Genomic DNA, 8,954 nt, shown 5'->3' with positions numbered 1-8,954 from the left:
GAAATTTTAAAGGGCGCTTCTCCACTGGCCCAACAACAACAACCAATCTCAACACACAATAGCTTTTCCACGTTGCCAGTTGATGAAATGGAAGCGGACACAGCTAGCGGGGGCACACCGTTTATTTTCAAAGGGAATCCCCGGCGCAAAAATGTGACCACTCCCAAAGTTCAAGAACAAGTCCCCCCGGTGATACCCCCAGTTAGCTTGCCTAAAAAATCGAGTGCAGCGGACAAGCAAAATCAGGTTCCTCCTGGCTTCCGTGGGAATAGTTCACCTTCGAACGACCCAGCACTCGAGGGGACATCAAAAACCCCAACTGTCCCTGTTTTTCCGTCCAGCGTCCAGCTTGTATTGGCCTCCGAGAGCTGCGGTTAGCCGCAAACAACTTGATGGCATGTGCTCACTCCTTCCTGAGCCACGATTGATCTTGGGAGACTTCAACTCTCACGGAACTGCCTGGGGGGAACAGTACGACGACAATCGTTCATTGTTGATATATGACCTTTGTAACAGCTTCAATATGACCGTTTTGAATACTGGGGAAACAACACGTGTGCCTAAACCTCCTGCTAACCCAAGTGCTCTTGACCTCTCGCTTTGCTCGAATTCACTATCGTTAGATTGCAAGTGGAATGTAATCCAGGACCCCAACGGTAGTGATCACTTGCCAATCAAAATTTCTATCACCAATGGGTTGAATTCTTCTGAATCTATAAACATGGCGTATGACCTCACAAGACACATTGACTGGAAAAAATATGCGGACGCGATTACTCTAGCCATCAATTCCAGAGATGGTTTGCCTCCATTGGAGGAGTATAACTTCCTTTCTCGTTTGATCTATGACAGCGCGGTTCGCGCTCAAACGAAACCCATCCCAGGTTCCACTATTCGTCGAAGGCCTCCCAATCCATGGTGGGATAGCATATGTTCCAAGCTTTATGTAGAAAAATCGAATGCATTTAAAGCATTTCGGAAACGTGGAACCCCTGAAAATTTTCAGACGTATTTGGACCTTGAAAATCAATTTAAAAACTTGATCAAAGGGAAAAAACGTGCTTATTGGCGAAATTTCGTGGGAGGTTTGTCACGAGAAACGTCAATGAAAAAATTATGGAAAGTGGCTCGAAACATGAGAAATTGCTCTTCAACGAATGAAAGCGAAGCATATTCACATCGATGGATTTTGAATTTTGCACGGAAGGTTTGTCCTGATTCCGCTCCTGTGCAAAAAATTGTTCGAGATATACCACGAGATAGGTGCGATCTTGATTCCGAGTTTTCGATGGTAGAATTCTCTCTTGCTTTCTCCTTTCATGTAACAATTCTGCTCCGGGATCGGATAGAATTAAGTTCAACTTGCTGAAAAATCTCCCTGATGTGGCGAAACATCGCTTGTTGAACTTATTCAATCGGTTTCTGGAGCATAATATTGTTCCAGATGATTGGAGACAAGTACGAGTTATAGCTATTCAAAAACCCGAAAAACCCGCGTCCGACTTCAATTCGTACCGCCCAATAGCAATGCTGTCTTGTATACGGAAATTGTTGGAGAAAATGATCTTGTTTCGCCTTGATCGATGGGTTGAAACGAATGGCCTACTCTCAGATACACAATATGGGTTCCGCAGGGGCAAGGGGACGAATGATTGTCTTGCGTTGCTTTCTTCAGAAATTCAAATGGCTTACGCCGAAAAAAAACAAATGGCTTCAGTATTCTTGGACATAAAGGGGGCCTTTGATTCTGTTTCAATAGAGGTTTTGTCAGACAAATTACACTCTCGGGGTCTGCCGCCTCTATTGAATAATATGTTATATAACTTGCTTTGTGAGAAACATTTGAACTTTTCTCACGGAGATTCGGCAGTAAGTCGGGTCTCTTACATGGGCCTCCCCCAAGGCTCATGTTTAAGCCCCCTTTTGTACAACTTCTATGTAAGCGACATCGACAATTGCCTTACACAAAATTGCAGCCTAAGACAACTTGCAGATGATGGAGTGGTGTCTGTCGTAGGATCAAACGAATCCGACCTGCAAGGACCCTTACAAGATACTTTGAACAATTTTTCAACCTGGGCCATTGGGCTAGGGATCGAATTCTCCACGGAGAAAACAGAGATGGTGGTTTTTTCTAGGAAGCATAGACCAGCAAAACCAAAGCTTCAACTTTTGGGTAAACCGATCACTCATACTATGTCATTCAAGTATCTTGGGGTCTGGTTCGACTCCAAATGTACTTGGGGGGCCCATATTAGGTATCTGAGTAAAAAATGTCAACAAAGAATAAACTTTCTCCGTACAATTACCGGCACCTGGTGGGGAGCCCATCCCGAAGATCTTATTATGTTGTATCGAACAACTATTCTCTCAGTGATGGAGTATGGCAGTTTCTGTTTTCAATCAGCTGCCAAAACACACCTCATTAAACTCGAGCGAATTCAGTATCTTTGTCTCCGTATTGCGTTGGGATGTATGCTCTCAACACATACCATGAGTCTCGAGGTTTTGGCAGGCGTACTCCCACTAAAAGATCGCTTCAATTTATTATCTCTTCGGTTCCTCATCCGGTGTAAGGTTATGAATCCATTGGTGATCGGAAATTTTGAGCAATTGATCGAGCTAAATTTTCATTCTAGATTCATGAGTTCATATCATGAATTCACCTCTATGCAGGTTGTTCCTTCTTCGTATATTCCCAACCGTGTTTGTTTTCCTGACTACATCAATTCCTCTGTACATTTCGATCTGTTCATGAAGGAGAAAATCCATGAAAATCCAGATTATCTTAGGTTGGGGTTCGTTCCTACAATCTTTAATGCAAAGTATGGGCGTATCAATTGTGATAATATATACTTTACTGATGGGTCCTCTATGAATGAGTCCACAGGATTTGGAGTGTTCAACGTATTTTTTAGCACCTCACACAGTCTTCAGAATCCTTGCTCGGTATATATTGCTGAATTGGCAGCGATATACTGGGCGCTGGACAGCGTCGCCTCACGACCTGTTGAACACTATTACATTGTAACGGATAGTCTTAGCTCTGTCGAAGCTATCCGTTCAGTGAGGCCGGAAAAGCACTCGCCGTACTTCCTTGAGAGAATACGAGAAATTTTGAGTGCTTTATCCAGACGCTGTTATGTCATTACCTTTGTCTGGGTCCCTTCACATTGCTCAATTCCGGGTAATGAGAGGGCTGACTCATTGGCAAAGGTAGGTGCAATTGAAGGCGATATATATCAGCGTCAAATCGCCTTCAATGAATTTTATTCTTTAGTTCGCAAAAATACCATCGCTAACTGGCAACGCAAGTGGAATGAAGATGAATTGGGCCGGTGGTTTCACTCGATTATCCCAAAGGTTAGCCTCAAACCGTGGTTCAAAAGTCTGGATTTGACTCGGGACTTTATTCGCACCTTCTCTCGACTCATGTCCAATCACTGTTCGTTAGATGCACTACTCTTCCGTTTCAATCTTGCCAGCAGCAATCTCTGCGTTTGTGGTCAAGGTTATCACGACATCGAGCACGTTGTTTGGTCGTGCGAGGTGTATCTGGTCGCCAGATCGAATTTAGAAAACTCCCTTCGGGCCCGAGGAAGACAGCCCAATGTGCCGGTGAGAGATGTGTTGGCTCGGTTAGACCTTGATTACATGTCCCATATATATGTTTTCCTTAAAGCTATAGATCTTCGTGTGTGATTGTCCCTACATTCTTATACCCTCCTTTCCTTCCTTTGCGGGTAATTCGTCCCCTTGCTATAAACAGTAGAATAAGTTGAAATGTAAATAAACTATAGATATACGAATAGATTGAAGAATTGAGTGTTCATCAACATTGTTACAATTTCCTTATATCCCATCCTTCTCCTAAAAATATGTCACCTTTCTAAACTCGAGTACACCGCGAGTAATCGGTTTTCCACCTTACTAACCATAGATGTAAGAAAATTGTTTATATATATATATATATAGTTTTAAAAATATATTTAAGAATTCGGCTCCTTTAAACTTAAGTAACTGAGCCTGTAAAAATAAACGAATTAATAAAAAAAAAAAAATCTGTTTTAAGTCAAATATGCGCCGTTTTGTTCGATGACTTGTTCCCAACGAGATGCCAACTTCATAATACCCCTGTTATAGAAGCTCGCTTCCTTATTGGCAAAAAACTCGGATAGCCAATTTTCACAGGCCTTTTTTGTGGCTAACTTCTGACTACCTAGCTCGTTCGCCATGGACAAAAACAGGTGGTAGTCACTTGGTGCAAGGTCCGGACTATACGGCGGACCTCCCATCCGAGCTCCCGGAGCTTCTGGCGCGTCACCAAAGAAGTGTGTGGCCTGGCGATGTCCTGATGGAAGACAATGCGGCCTCTGTTTATCAAAGATGGCCTCTCCTTCATGAGTGCTACCTTCAAGCGGTCCAGTTGTTGGCAGTACAGGTCCAAATTGAGCGTTTGGCCATAGGGAAGCAGCTCATAATAGATTATTCCTTGACAATCCCACCAAACACACAGCAGAACCTTCCTGGCCGTTAATGAGGGCTTGGCCACCGTCTGAGCCACTTCAGCGGGCTTCGACCACGACCGTTTGCGCTTCACGTTATCGTAAGTGACCCACTTTTCATCGCCAGTCACCATCCGCTTCAGAAACGGGTCGATTTTGTTGCGATTCAGCAGCGATTCACATGCGTCGATACGGTCAAAGATGTTTTTTTGCGTCAACGTGTATGGCACCCATACATCGAGCTTCTTTGTGAATCCAAGCTTCTTCAAATTGTTAATAACGGTTTGATGACTTATCCCCAGCTCTTGGCCGATGCTACGGCTGCTACTATGCCGGTCTTTCTCGGCTAATTCAGCGATTTTGTCGCAATTTTCGACGACAGGCCTTCCGGAGCGTGGCGCATCTTCGACGACCTCTACACCAGAACGAAAACGTTGAAACCATCGTTGTGCGGTGGAAATGGAAACTGTATCAGGTCCATAAACTGCACAAATTTTATTGACAGTTTGAGATGCATTTTTGCCTTTGTCATAGTAGTACTGTAAAATATGTCGGATTTTCTCTTTATTTTGCTCCATATTTGCGACACTATAACTCACGAACGACTTAACCAAACAAAACACTGTCAAGGACTATATTATAGCGCGCAAAAATACCTTTCCAACAAGCTATAGTATGACTCGATACAATGAATACAACTAGAACTACGCGCTTACAACGACACCTCGCGGAAATACCGCAGGACTTTTTTGACAGCCTAATCAAATTTTCCTCGATGCGATAGGTGATTCCTCAGCGGCAATAATAAAAAAGAACCTGCTGTTTAATTTCTGATGGAATTTCAGCAGGCTCCTGGCAGGATCGCCAATGTGAATATCCCGGAGCCAAGGAATCACCCAACGCTCTATCGTTTATTCGAGAAGGACTTACTGCGTCTTACTGCGTTCACTGCCGGACGACGAAGAGGCTTATACTGCGGAAGCCACAAATGACATCGATGATAGTAACGCACCGATTCAATGTATGACAGTAGTAACAGGTGATATTACCAGTTTTGCCGACTCGTCATTGGTGTACCACACATATTTGTTGTTGGGATTTCAATTGTACTGTTCGTGTTTTGATTGTGTAACACGAATAATATTTTAAAAGTTTGTATTAAGATAAAAAAAAAAAATTTAATTTCGCTACGTTTTGTGTTAACCCACATGTCTTCAAATGTTTTTCAACGTAACTCCTAAACATATATTTTTACCATAATGATGTATTTGGAAAAGTTGTTGGAAATTATAAGCAAATTCATAAAATTTCATGAACATGACGGTGTAACACGACAAACATATTAAAAGGGAATATTTACTATAAAAAAGACAATAAATTAAAAATATTTTTTAAAATATCTCGAGAATAGCTACATTTAGAAGGAGATTTATAATGAGCTTTTTTGTTTTAAATCACATTAGAAATCATAATTTGTGGCTAAAAATGATTGTTAACATACAAAAATTGGAAGTTTCGGAAATTCATAAAAAATCGATGTTCCACAAAGTTCGTCAAATATAGTTTTACCATCTTGGATCCATTTTTAAAATTTTCTACAAGACTTCTATTTTATATGAAAAAATTTTAAAAAAATTAAAAAATATGTATTTTGGATATTGCAAATTAAAGTTTTTTTGTAAATAAAAAAAAAGAGTACTAATTTTTTTTCTCGGTGTATATTTTTTCATACTTAGACATTAATACGCTATAACTCTTTCTAATACCAGGGACAGACATACAGCTGTACTTGCGCTGTAAGAGTACAGCGTTGTACAGGTACTATCGTACCATGACAGACATACTTTGGTTGTACATTGTACCGTATGTCAAACTGACAATCAGAAATTTTTCCAATTTTCACCACATATTTCAATGAAAAAGATTTTTATTTAGTGTCTAAACTATCAAACACAACAAACAAGTTTCCAATCTGAGTTATTAACTCAAGAGAAAGTCAATGAAAAGAATATTTACCAAGTGTTTTGATTCAGTTTGTTCATGCTACCCACCACTAACCATTTATGGCGCTGCGCACAGTACAACTGTAGCCATGTACAGCGGTGAAATAGGTCGGTACAGGTACAGCGATTGTACCGAGTTGCTTGCATGGTTCTAGCGCTGTACATGGTGACATACAATTTTCGAAGTACAACGATAGTACAGCTGTATGTCTGTCATAAGTATAAGACACTATTTCGGCACGACTCATAGTTTTTTAGATATAAATTATCAAAGATTTCTCCTACTAAAATCGATACGCCCTTTTCAAAAGTTACGCTTGAGTCAAAAAATTCCCAATTGCTGTGGAAAACTCATATTTCCTCCAACCCAAACGGAATACAAACTTTCATTCGAATCAAAAATACATGTTTTTAAAATCTGCATTTTTTGGACGATTTTATTTGGAATTGCACATACTTATACAAATAAACGTCGGAACCAAAGGAAATGCAATTGGAATTTTCTTTGATGTAAGGTTTAATATTAAAATCAACGTTTCACTTGCATTTTACCATACGACGATCAACCATTTCTTGTCGAGACATTTGTTCTCGTTTCGAGTTAAAAAATGCTCGAACACAATATCACGTAATGTCAAACTTTGCTCGAAACTCTACTACTACCTTATTCATGTCGCTCGTTTCGAGCTCGCATCGAGATTCATAATGGCAAAAGTGGTCAAAACGAACAAAAATCACTCGTTTCAGGTGGCCGTACACTGTTTGACCAGAGGTCAAATATTTGACATTTTTTGACAGAAAAAAATTGATCAAAATTTAGTACAAATGTGATGTTTGACAAAAATATTTAACAACCGTAATTACACCTATTTGTTTTTGTCAAAAATTTGACTTAAAACTATTTGGTGGAATACAACTATTTAGAGCGAATAACAAACACGATTATCACATAGTACACTGTTTGTCAAGTCGGATGCTATTTTGTGTGCGTCCGCTGTCATTTTTCAAAGAAGAAAATATTTATAGATAAAACTGGCTTCAACAGCAGCATCATATGGCGCTATAGCAGTAGCTCTGGCCACTGCAGCTATGATAATTGAGGAGGATGGGCCAAAAAATCAAAAACAGTTCCGTAATCGCAGCATCTGGGTGAGTGAATGTTGCGATCATAGCAATCAGTGAATTAAGCAACGCACACTAGCAATACATAGCAACCTCATTTGTTTATCGAAATAAAATTTTCATTACTCTTCTGATCATCAACCTAACCAGACGTATATTATAGTACTGTGCAAAAGTGAATGGGTCAAAAAGCGCGAAACGGAGGGATTTTACGTGAATCTGCTGCGAGATCTACGAGATGAGTGTTGAGTTGAGTTAGTAGTTAGTGTATTTAATAAGCAACGTGTGAGTGACGATTGAATTTCGCCCGAAATCAATTGCTGTTCAACCCTGTGATTGCATTTCGAAATAGGCTATACGTCCATCTCGCTTAGTTACATCAACAAGAAATTCACCAATACAACAGCATAACACAGCTGATGAGCTTTCGTTCGCCACCACAGATTTTAAATTAGTTAGTCGTAAAATAGTTGTCCCCAATAAATGTAGTGTCCGTTGAAATAAAGTGTCCTTTCGTAAAATTGTGTTTCTTGTGAATTATCGGAAACAATTCCGAATACCGTCCATCAATGAGTCTCCAAAGTTATATAAGAACTTCGTTCGTATGGCGTCTGAAGATTTCGATTATCTTCTCCGTTTGGTTACTCCGTTGATTAGAAAACAGGATACACATTGTCAACAAACCCGCATCCCTACCAGAGATTAGTATATTTTACTCAATAACATTAGTAAGCTTGGATATTGTCATATCTGAAAACTGATGAGAAAAGCGCGTATTAACCATTTTCATTGTTCCCATAAGGCAATACGGAGGTATAATAAGGATATAATTCTGATACGTGCATTTTCGGCGAGAAAATGTAGCCGATATTGGGCTTCCGAATCATGGTTCTGCTTGACATATGTGTTTATTAGTACGGTCGAAAATGACTATAGATTGGTAGTATTTACCAAAAAACTCGTTATATTTACTAATTATTTCTCTCAGTGTACTTTATACTGTGCGCAGCGCCATAGACGGTTAGTGGTGGGTAGCATGAACAAATCGAATCAAAACACTTGGTAAACATTCTTTTCATTGACTTTCTCTTGAGTTAATAACTTTGACTGGAAACTTGCTTGTTGTGTTTGATAGTTAAGACCAGTGTTTGCCAAATGATCCACTCATTGAAAAAATCGCTTTCGTTCGTTCAAATATGATCTTTCAGGAAACATTTCCCCCAGCGGTATTCTATTATTGTTATGTGCTGCAAATCACGACACAAAAGAGAACGAGACAACTCTGCATCGGCTCGCACTTCATTGCACACCAGCATGCAAGCAA

Source organism: Toxorhynchites rutilus, chromosome 2 (assembly GCF_029784135.1).
Source record: "Toxorhynchites rutilus septentrionalis strain SRP chromosome 2, ASM2978413v1, whole genome shotgun sequence".
NCBI classification, from domain to species: domain Eukaryota; kingdom Metazoa; phylum Arthropoda; class Insecta; order Diptera; family Culicidae; genus Toxorhynchites; species Toxorhynchites rutilus.
Note: the sequence above shows the minus strand (reverse complement) of the source record.